The sequence below is a fragment of the Humulus lupulus genome, chromosome 6 (genome assembly GCF_963169125.1).
Source record: "Humulus lupulus chromosome 6, drHumLupu1.1, whole genome shotgun sequence".
In the NCBI taxonomy this organism is placed as follows: domain Eukaryota; kingdom Viridiplantae; phylum Streptophyta; class Magnoliopsida; order Rosales; family Cannabaceae; genus Humulus; species Humulus lupulus.
Window position 1 is genome coordinate 19,137,420 of NC_084798.1, and position 12,144 is coordinate 19,149,563.

The following is a 12,144-nucleotide window of genomic DNA, read 5'->3' on the forward strand; positions in this document are numbered from 1 at the left end:
CAGCAAGCTGTAGCACAACAGATGTTGACTTCATTTCTCAAAGACCGAGTTGCGAGTATACAGAGTAAGGCATGAGATTTACACTCGCGCCAAGATCAAGTAAGGCTTGGCTGACTTCATGGGTCCCAATTTGGCAAGAAATGGTGGGACAACCGGGATCTTTGTATTTCGGTGGTGTCTTTTGTTCAATCACTGCACTCACTTGCTCAGTCAAGAAAGCAGCTGTCTTGACATGGTGCTTCCTTTTGGCAGTGCAAAGATCCTTGATGATTTTGGCATAAGCGGGCACTTGTGTTAAGTGCTCAAGGAGTTCAGCTCGGTTATCAGGAAGTTTCCCAACAAGTTTCAAAGCCTGTGAAAATGGTACTTTTGGAGAGGCATTGAGTGGTGGATTTTCGGAAATGACTTTTGGAGTACCGTGAGAGTTGTATTTTATGGGTGGGTCTTGCAAAGTTTTACCGCTTCTCGTCGTGATGGCATTCACTTCCTTGACATTTTGATCATTAGAATTTGAAGATTGGACCATGTGTTGGCCTTGCACATTGAATTTTGGTTGGGAAGGAAGTTTGCTTTTTTCCAGAATGGCCAAGGATTCAGTCAATATTGAGAATTGACATTTCATTTCCTCGATTTCTTCCATCATTTGGCGATTCAGTTTGGATTGTTCCTCCATGAATGCATGAAGAGTATTCTCGAGAGAATTTCATTGTGGATGAGCATCGTATTGAGGTGCAGAATACGCCTTTGATGGTTGAACTTGTTGCTCATTTCTCCATTGGCCTCCAGACGATTGAGCTTGGTTGGAATCTCTCCAATTGAAACTTGGGTGGTTTCTCCAACCAGGGTTGTACGTATGGGAGAATGGCTTGTTATATGCCCCTAAGGCATTGCATTGCTCCTCATAAACCCCCCTCATTTCATTAAAAGCTAAGCAGTCCTTAGCTAAGTGCTCCGTCCCTCCACAAACAAAGCAAGGTTCTTGCGGTTCCGCTTGAGTGATCATGTGCGATTTTTGGCCATTTTTCGTTATTAAGACCTCAAACTACTTTTTCAAAGATTCGAGTTGGGCCTTAACACTATCCTCTTCTCGAAGTTGATAGATCCCAAATAGTTTTTGTCGGTTGGTGCTATCAGTAGCACTTGGACCAGTCCAAGTGTGAGATTTTTTTGTGGTTTCTTTGAGATATTCAAGAGCATCGTCTAGCTCTTTTTTGAGGAATTACCATTGCATAGCATTTCTACAAACTGGCGTTCACGACTCGTGAGGCCTTCATAGAAGTAACTGACCAAACACCAGTTCTCATAGCCATGGTGCAGGCACTGATTTAACAGATCTTTGAATCTTTCCCAGACTTTATAGAACGTTTCATTGTCCTTTTGGGAGAATGTGGAAATTTGTCATTTTAGACTGTTGGTCTTATGGCTAGGGAAGTGTTTCAGAAAGAAGGATTTGGTCATCTCCTCCCATGTTCCAATAGACCTAGGTCTCAAAGAGTACAACCAGCTTTTGGCTTTGTCCTTCAAGGAGAAAGGGAAGAACTTCAGTCGCACAGAATCGACATTTTCAGCTCGATTATAGAACGTGGCTACCACCTCCTCAAATTCTCTGATATGCACGTATGGGCTTTCATTTTCCATTCCATGAAATGTGGGCAAGAGTTGAATCATGCCAGGTTTAAAGTCTAATGTGGGCATATTAGGAGGGAAGATAATGCATGAAGGCGTGGAAGTGCGAGTATGATGGAGGTAGTCATTGAGAGTTCTTGGTTGGATTTCATCATTGCGAGCCATTGCGAATGGATTATTATCAGCAAATTTTTGTGGAGAAGCAGGATTGGTGGAAGGAGTTCCGGAAGGAGTGGCAGATGAATTGGAAGAAGTGTCACTGGAAGTTTCGTGATGATTCATCCACTCTCGGAAATCAGAATTAGGTTTATTTTATGTCTTTATTTTTTATTTAATATATTTTTTAAAACTTATTCCCAGGTAGATTTGGAGGTTTTCGGGTGATCTCCAACGCCTTACTAGAACTCCCTGAGGTTACTGAGTAAGTATGGTGGATCACAAGTCAACATTTTCGACCAAACAACCTTTAAGCAGAGTGAAATTGCTTATTTTGACAGTGTTTGAAATAAAGAAAAGAATATTACAACTCAAAACAAGAAATACAAATAAACAAAAGAGAAGAATATGAAGATGAAGAGAAATAGAATAGAAAGAAAGAACAAACAAACTAAATAGAAACAACTCCCACTCACACTACCAAAGTTTGAAACATTTGTCCAAAAGCTTATTTCCCCCTAACTCAAGCACTAAGGGATCTCTCACAGGTTATAGGAAATACTTTCTGGAATTATCAAGCCTCAATGTGTTTCTAGCCAAGTGCTATAATGGATAGAAATGTTGTGTCTTACAAGTGAGCATTAGGCTCCTATTTATAGAGTTTTGAGACACCCTTTGAATTTCAAATTCCACCAACCCCCATGGCTGTTACCAATGATTAATTGGATGTTTTATGGAATTAAAATAGAGATTTGGGAGTTACTTGGCTATTGGAAACGTTCAAAATTGGATAAAAACCGAAGTTGGAAAATGCTGCCAGCTACTTGGGGCGCGGCCTGACAAACAGGCATCGCGGCCCTCAGTGTAAATATGCTACTTGGGTCGCAGTGCCTGTTTCAAGCGCCGCGGCCCTTAGTCATTTTCCAGCAACCAATTTTTCCAATTTTCCAAAACGTTCCAAATTTATTCCCACTTGATTTTGTAACTTCCATACACAATATGGGAGTTAAAATCACATCCCTATCAGCCATTTCTCATATGGCTTTAAGAAATTCATCTCAATATTGTGTAACAACAAATCTACACAATAATGAGTGATATTTGGAAGTTACAAATTTGTAACACCAAATATGTTACATATTTAGATATATCTCATATATCTAAATATTGTAACTCTCTAGTATATGTTACAAAATGTGACACTCTTTGTCACATTTATTTAATCTAAAACATTATATTATAATATAATATAATATTGCATTATATTATAAAATAATATAACAATCTCACACATATATGCATATATACTCCAAATATACATGTAACGGTCCAAATTATGAAAATTGCCCTTTTGATGAGAAATTGGTCCACATGCATATTTAATATACCTAAACATGCATATCTAGTCATATTATAATATAACTCACGTAGTCATATAATGATACACATATATATCACATAAACACATGATTTTCCATAATTTGCCATCCTGACCCCCTAATCAAGTCCCTAAACCTTATTAGGTAATTTGGGACGTTACAATAACCGTCATTCAATTCTCTATAGATGTTCTACTAATGAGACGGGTGCAAATTACCGTTTTACCCCTTATTGGTATTTTATCCTTAACTCCCACTAAGTTCATTGTAAATGATATTTTCGTAAACTTAATTAAATAAATGAGTACTCTATCATTTAACACTTGAACCAAACTATAAGGAAATGGTCGTTTCACTTCTTAAACAAAAGCTATAGATTTTATGTCTATGATAAATACTCCCACTCAATTATACTACAAAATCTCCAATATGTAAGTATGAGCTAGTCTGTAGGGTAAGCTGGTAACAAACAAATCAAAAGACTTGAATAATACAATTAGCAGAATATTAATCACTCATAATTAAGATTGAATTGACTCATAGTCAACGTTGTGATATGATTAGATTAGATAATAACGATACTTACTTATCTTATCAATAATCATTATCGGTCCAGTCCAATGTAACAAAATACATCTGATCTTATCTACTTGGTCAATGTCATGGATAAGATATCAGACCCCGAATGTGTAAGTAGATCATATCGTAGATTACCAGATTAGTGAAAATCCAATGCACTGACTTAATCTTAGGACTCGTTCTTTTGAACATATAATTACAATTATAATCTACATAGACCTAATCTGTAACACCTCAATTTGCTAATAAGGTTTAGGACCTGGATTAGCGTGCCTGGAGGGCAATAAGTGAATTAACATGTTAATATATGAATTTAAATGAATATGTGATTAGGATGCATGTTTAGGTGGTATAAATATGCATGTGGACCCCGTTTGTATGATAGGGGTAAATTGGTAATTTTAGCCCGCTGAGGGCATAAATGTGATAATTGTATTATATGATTTGTACCACGTGTGAGTGGTGATATAATGGTGATGCACGTGCTGAGACGGTCCTAGGGAGCTATTAGTTTAAAAGTCACAACGAGATTTTATACCCAGCTCGGGAGGAGCCTAGGGGTATTTTGGTAATTTTGTAAATTGGGTTGAGAATAAGTGGTTAATGGTTATTGGTGATTGAGTAACCTGAGTAACCATTGGTAATTAGTAAGGGTAACAAGTTTAGATGAGAGAAATGGTAGAATTGTAAGAAAGGAGAAATGACAAAAATGGCCTTGGGCTTTAGTTAGGAAAGGATTTCTATGAGGGGTAAAGTGGTCATTAGGCAAGGGTTAGATAAGTTTCAGCTGAGGGAAAAGGGGTCATTCACGTTCAACACTTAGCCAAATTGAGTTCTTGTTGAAATTGGTTGGGAGCCTAGAGGAGAAAGAGGGAAAAACCAATGGCAAATCTCTTGGGTTCAAGAAGAGAATTAAAGCTAAGGGAACTTGGAGGATTATTCAGTGAATTGAGGTAAGGAAATTCTGTGTATATGTTGTAGAATTTAGCTAAGAATATCATGGAATTGAGAATTGAAATATGTGCCTTGTTTGGTAAATTCTTGGGATGAAATGAGGTTAGGTTCAGCAGAAGGTTGTGATTTGAGTTTGGAACTTGATTGGGAGGAGCAGCTCAAGTTGAATTCTTGATTGAGGTAAGAGTTCTAAACATGTTTGAATTTTCATATCTGATATGGTTTAAGAGTCTGGAAGTCTGGTTTACATTTTTCTCAAGCTTTGGTTTAAGTGTTTGAAATCTGAAACTCAAGTGTGGATTTTGGGTGTGATTGTGTGTTTGAGCTTGTTGGTGGTGTTTATAGGTTGTTAGATGGTTTATTTGAGGTTTTGGATTGATTCTGAGGTTTGGGTATGCATTGGGGTTGAATTGGGAGTGTTTTGGCTCGGGGAAAATGCAAGGGAAAACCCAGATTTTTGGGTTCGCGAAGGGGCGCCGCGACCCTGTTCTTTGGCACCGCGGCGCGAGGTTGTATCAGGAGCTGGGGGACTCTCTGACTTGCTGGGCGCCGCGGCCCTCAAGGGTAGCGCCGCGACGCTAGGCTATTTTCAGGACAAGGAATTTTGCATTTTTGGGCATTTGTTCCGGGGGCTCGGGAGATGTTTCCGACGCATTGTTTTAGGAATTTGGGGATCCCGAGAGTATGAGATTAGTCCCGAGAGGTGGTTTTGGATTGGTTAGTATTAAAGAGTCCTTCTTATGTGTTGTGACTAGGTTTTCAGAGAGGCTCGGGATAGAGGACCGTGGTCGTGACTTTCGTGCATTGTGAAGCTCGAGATACAGGTAAGAAAACTGTAACACCCATAGAGCAGGGCATGGGCCCATAGTGTTGCTGTAGGGCACGACCCTAGATTGTATTGTTGTTAGGGTGTAGCCTTGATTGAATTATTATATGTTTGAATGTTGTTTGAGAATGCTATATGTGGTTATAGTAGAATGAACGGCAAAGGAGCCGAGAACGGCGAAGGCCGGGAACGGCAGTGGGCCGGGAATAACACTGATTAGTGCTCAAAAATGTAAATTAATTAGTTTTAAAGTGTAAAATAAATTAAGTTTTAATTAATATATTCATGAATTTATTGTAATATATTTTATAATTGAAAATATTAATTTTAATTTAATTTATGTTTAATTTTCAGGAAATAAATTGCATTTGGACACTAATAAAAATGGAGAATAGATAAATAATTAAATCTGAAAAAAAAAGAATAGAAAGTGGCATTTTTCTTAAGAGAAAATAGCCCAATCTGAAGAAGCCCAGACCTGTTGGCCCAAGCTCAGCCTTTTCCCTCTCCTAGCGCCACTTGGCGCGCTCAAGACTCGCCACGCGTCCGCCTGCCAACCACCTGGCGGCCTCTCCACGCGCCACCTGTCTGAATGCTCCAGCAGTTCTTCACGCATGCAGCCTTCCCAACTCCTCCTTCAGCCTCCTTTCCATCTGCATTGACCCAGCATGCACATATATGCATATTTCCTCCAGCATGTACAATGTGACCATTCCCAACAAAGGCCCAAATGCATATGAAAGCCCAACACACCAAGCTCCTTCAGCAAGCTCCCAACGCAGGCCCATTTGAAGCAGCCTAATTCTTCAGCCAAGGCTGCCTACGTGACACTCTCTCATTGGTTGAAAATGGGTCAAAACCCTCTTGTGTCACCAGCCATGTTTTGTGGGTATTGGGCTTTGTAAATTGCTATTTTGAGCTTTATAGATTATGCTTTTGTGGTATTTTAGAAAAATAGCATTTTGACTATACACAAAAATAGCTAGGGTAATATTAATAATAAGATTTGATTTTTCAAAATCATATTTTATTATTAATATTTCAGATTTATTTTGTAAACCTCATTTTGTTGTTTAATTTCTTTTTAGTCATTTTCCCCATCTATAAATAGGAACACTTTCTTCACATTTGGTATGTAATTTTTAGAGTAGAGAAACTATAGCAAAATTTCCATTCACTTTCTTCTCATATTTTCTTCTTAGAATTTTGTGAGAATCATGAGCATAATGGCCTAATCTTCCTAGTAAGGTTAGGGATGATTCCATATGCAAGTGGTTTTATTTTGCTACTTTGATTTACTATGTTCTTAATGTAATATATTTGAGTTATTTATGTTCTTTTATCTCTATCTTTATTTGGTTATCTTTATTTACTTATGTTAATAGTATATAGGATTAGTCATCCTCTTTCTATGTGCTTCTAATTAGTAAAAGTAATATTAATACATAATTTTATGTCTAATCTTCTATTGCATTATTGCCCTTGGGTATTTTGTCATTTTTATATTTTTCATAAGATTAACATTGTGCTTTTAAAGTAAAGAACTTTATAACTCAAATGAACTTTTGTTAGAAAAAAACTATGGACTTTAATGTTAGATTTTCCAAGTAAATGTTGGGATGTGAACTATTTACTTGTGTATTTTTGTAAATCAAGTAACCAAGTAACTAAACAAGCATATGGATGATTCTTGAAACCTTTCATTTTCTCAAACTTTTGATTACATCTTACCTTTATTTCACTTATCTCATTTCACCACTTTATCAAAAATACAATACAAAAATCTCAAACCTCTTTCCATTTACAATTTTATTTACTTCTTGTTACTAACTTTTTGTGTTATTTTCTACTAACCTTTTGATTTTAGGTTACCTCCTTGTGGATCGACCGCCCGATTATACTACAACCACCGCTTAGTGGTTGTCACATTTTGGGCGTTAAACAAACACTTAGCACATGGAGTGCTTATAGTTAGGGTGAGACCCCAATGGATTCATGGGATATCCTTACGGTGAGGACCGAGATCCTAGGCTTTGGTAACGCTTCTGGGACGGCATGGCCGTATATGTGTTTAATTTGATGGACTATCTGTTTATCTGTGAGTTATCTGTTATAATGGTTGTATGATATGCATATGTTATGTGCTGTGAGAGTTTTCTTGCTGGGCTTCAGCTCACGGGTGCTCTGTGTTGCAGGTAAAGGCAAGGAAAAAGTCAACCAGCCATGAGTACGGAGAGAATGGGCGGCGCGTACATGTTTGGCCTGCCCGACTGTTTTGGTTGGGGGAATTTTGAGAAATGGCTGTACTATACTACGTTTTTTATAATTAGTCGTCTGTAAACCTATTTTGAGTTGTGAATGTTTTATAAACCTTACTTTGGGATCCCAAATGTTGGACTATTGGAATTTTCAATGAAATATGGTACTTTTAAAGATTACAGCCTTGGCTTTTTGTTTAATCACGCTTTTGTTCTAAAAACTTCGTTTAGCGAGATAATTGCACATTTTAAACTCACTTAGTAACGGCTCTAAGGTAGTAGGGTGTTACATAATCACTATAATTGCAATTATTTATATTTTCAGGATTTTATAAATGTTTGTATTATTCCAATAATCATGTAATAAAACAAGCAAGCAACACGGTTGTCAAACTAAATGATTTCTACTTCTTTTATTGACAATATAAAATTGTGTTACATGTCGGACATAGTTTAATAAGGGCATAAAACCCAACATCTATCTATGATCAGATCATTTTTGAACCCCCTATGACAGTTATCAAATATAATATTTTTCCTATACTAAGAAAGTCTATTGTTATGTTTTGGAATTAAGGGCTTCAAAGCTTCAACTTGTTAAGGCTTCCTAGCAAAGCTTCAAACAAAGAGATTAAGGTGTTCACTTCATTGATTTGACTTCACTTTATTTAATGTTAAACATAAGGGTTGAGTGGGTAGTGAAAGCTTGGTTAGTAGACAGCAAGCTACAACTTTGATGAGCAACAAGCACTTGCTCTTAACTTAATGAAAAGGAGCAAGTTTCGCTTGAAGGAACGAGCCCCTATCAAAGAAATTGCATGCTCTTGTATAGGATTCCAAGCCTGCACACCCCTAAACTACAAGCTTTGAAGCTTCTACTTATTATTTGTATGAGATTTAAAAACTTTCTACAAATCTTTCTATAACATGAGGGAAGTTCTTCGTCTTCACATGCTTTCGCACATCTTTCCCCTAACACTATTAGTAAGGTTTTCAAACGATAGTTTACATGCTAGGAGAAATATGAATTCATTTCTGCAATAATATATATATATATAAAAGTAATAATGTAAAAATTTAATCAAAAGCTATAAAATTATAACATATTAGACTCAAAATCAAGTTTATTCATTTATTAGTTTACAAATTAAACGAAGTGAATTAATACATATATAATGTATAAGTACACCCACATATTCCATATGATATTTTATCTATATAAATATCTATATATCTTGAAAGATAACTTTGATTATTACATTTGCCAGAAAATACAATAATTAAGCCCAGATTGAGTGATGGGAATTGGTAAGAGCTTGTCACTTTCGTTAGTTTGAAATAAAGAAGTGAATATAGATCTATTAGAGCATCTACAATGGGAGCAACACAAGAGAGAAAATACAATAATATAGGTCTATGTTTGGTAGAGTGGAAAGAAAATAGGAAAGATAGAAAAAATGAAGTGGATAGAAAAAGTAAAGGAAAGAAAAGAAAGGTATTTTCCACCTACTTGTTTGGTAGAAAGAGAGGAAAGAAAATTACTTTATTTCCTTTGTTTGGTATTTGAGTTAAAATTGAGAGAAAAGAAATATATTTTGATATTTTTGCCCTTATATTTATATGTTATTTATACTCATATTAATCTTTATATGTATTACTTCTTATTTTGATTCCAAAGTGTTATCCCCATTTCCTGCATGGACTCGGGACCTCCGTCCAGGCCCATTGTCAGGGGCTGTTAAGTATGCGGGCCCGGCCCAAGGCCTCTTGGTACGGAAATGTCCAAGAGGAGGGGTATGGGCCGGGGGTGCATGTCTGGGCCCATTAAGGGGGTCCGGCATGGTCCTCCGGGGCCGTCCTCCGGGATGGTCATTCGGGATACGTGTGGGTCGTTCGAACCCCCACGACATACACGTCCTGGTCCCGGACCCTGGTACGGTCCGGGACTGCGGTAAATGAAGAGGGACAAAGGTAAACAGACCCAGATCACATCGTCCCCCGTTGGAGGGGCCAAGCGTCCAGGAACCTGAAGCCGCCCCACTCCGCGTGGGCGTTGTCCCCACTTTTCACCTGCGAAAAAGGCCACCTCAGGATTGCACACCGTTGTTTCAGGTCTGCGCTGCCAAGTACTCTGACTGGTCTTGTCTCCTAAATCTGCCTCGTAACTCGAAGTGTCCAGACCAAAAGCGTCGTTTTGTCGGGCGAGATATAGCTCTTAAGCCAATGTATTGGGCCTTAGCTGATCTGGAATTCATGTATGTTGTATCTTTTGTATTGGGCTTCCACTAGAAAGGCCAAGAATACCCGTGTCTCTAATGGGCCCAGGTCATACCCGGCCCAAACCCAGTGTTCCCATAGGCCTATAAATACAGGCTATAGAACACTGTAAAAGGGATCTCTCTTCGACTTAGATACAGTTACTCTGTCAAAATACAGAGAGAAACTCCATTGTAAAAAGTTTTTCAAGCTCTAATACTACAGACTCGTGGACTAAGGCTAGTTAACGCCCCAACCACGTAAACACCCCGTGTTAATCTTCTACTTTCATTACAATTACCCTTAAATAATATTTATTAATATAGTTACCGAAAATCTCGGTTAACACAAAGTATTATAAATTATCGTGTCTATTATTAAAAATTAGATTTTTTATAAAAAAATAAATAAGTATGTCTACCCTTTTCTATTTTTGTTTCTTTCTTTTCTTTCATATTCTTGAAATAAAACATATAAATAACTTATATTATAAAATTTAGACTAAAAATAAATAAACAAGCAAATATAAAAAGCTAAATATATATATATATATATTATTTTTTAGTGTATATAAAAATATGAAGATAAAACATAAATGAATGATTTTAACTTACAAAGTTAAAAAAAAAGTATTGTGAACAAATTAATGAAATAAATATAAATAGGATGTTTATATTGATAGTAGTAATGATATTTATGTATAAATAAAATAAAAAAATATTTTTAAAGAATTAATTTATTAAAAAGGAAATAGAAAAAATATTGGAGTAACACAAGGTTATTTTAGTCAAATAAAATTATTAAGAATTTTCTCTCTAGTTTTCTCTCCAATTTGGAGAGGAAATATTTGTTGTGGGTCCCACCTTTTTTTTTCCTCTCACTTTTCTTTCCCTCCACATTTTTTCTTCTACCAAACAACTTTCACTTTTGCTTCTCTCCAATTTTCTCTCCAAAACTTTCTTTCCTCCTAATTTTCTTTCCTAACAAACAAAGGGTTAGGTGGCTTAAGTTGTCTTATCATAATTTTTTTAATAAATCAAACCAATCAAAACAAAGAATAAATTTTTTTAAAAAAAATATGAAAGCAACATTGCCACTGTTGCCAATTTTCTTTTAAAACAATCTCCTCCACCTTTTCTACCTATCCCACTACTGACAAGTAATTCTCCAAACAACTCCTATTGGAGTTGCTCTTAGAGTAAGGCAGACTGGGAAATGTATTATAAATATGGGTATAAATTAATTAAGGGATTTTTTCATAAATATGGCTTTTTAGTTATTAATATGCAAAAAATATGGTAATTACATTTTTTTTGGTTTGTATGGACAAATTTAATAAAATAAATCAGATTATGGGAAAAAAATATGGCATAATAATGATTTATTACAAAAATATGGCATAATAATGATTTTTTTACAAAAATATGGGAAAAGTTGAGAACTACCCATTTTTAGGAGTAGTTAACTAAAATTAGACACTAAATATATTTAGTTGAACTTTACCCATTATTATCACGAGACTTCCCAAATTACCCTTATTTGAGCACATGGTTCTAAGTGTTGTTGTAATGTGTATTATATATGTCATATTATAGTTAAATTGGAAATGCATTCTAATTGTAGCGTGTTTAAAGAGAAGAAAAAAAACATGTAATTGAATGGGTATATTAATTGAAAATTCGGATACTAAAATAAGAGTTAAAAATAGTGGGTAAAAATTAAAGTGAATCATTTAAAATGGGTACCAGATCTAATTTCCACAAAAAAAATTCCATAAAAGAGAATACAAGTTTTAAAAAGTCATAAAATAATACTTATAAAAAAAAACCATATTTTTTATAACTTTATTGAAAAACCCATATAAAATGTAATTTTCACATTAATTAATGGCTATTTAAAATCTTGTCCCCAAATTATGAATTACACATTATTGTAACACTAGAATTGGGTAGTTATCAACTTATCTCATATTTTTTCACAAAATGCCAAATCTTTAGCAGCTGAAGTGTGTGGACTAAGATGCACAGTGGGCTGGGCTTCTCTCTCAATTATGCAAAGTTCGGTCCACACTATAATTTTGCCAAGAGTCCCACATTGCTCAGACAACAAT

The 12,144-nt window shown here is 35.8% G+C and overlaps 1 non-coding gene across 1 annotated transcript; it reads left to right on the forward strand.

The window, feature by feature from the left end:
- The first annotated feature begins 1,303 nt into the window (after nt 1-1,303).
- On the forward strand, nt 1,304-1,410 carry LOC133787656 (small nucleolar RNA R71). Its single transcript, XR_009872662.1, has one exon. It is a non-coding gene; the product is annotated as a small nucleolar RNA R71 (small nucleolar RNA).
- The last annotated feature ends 10,734 nt before the right edge of the window (nt 1,411-12,144 follow it).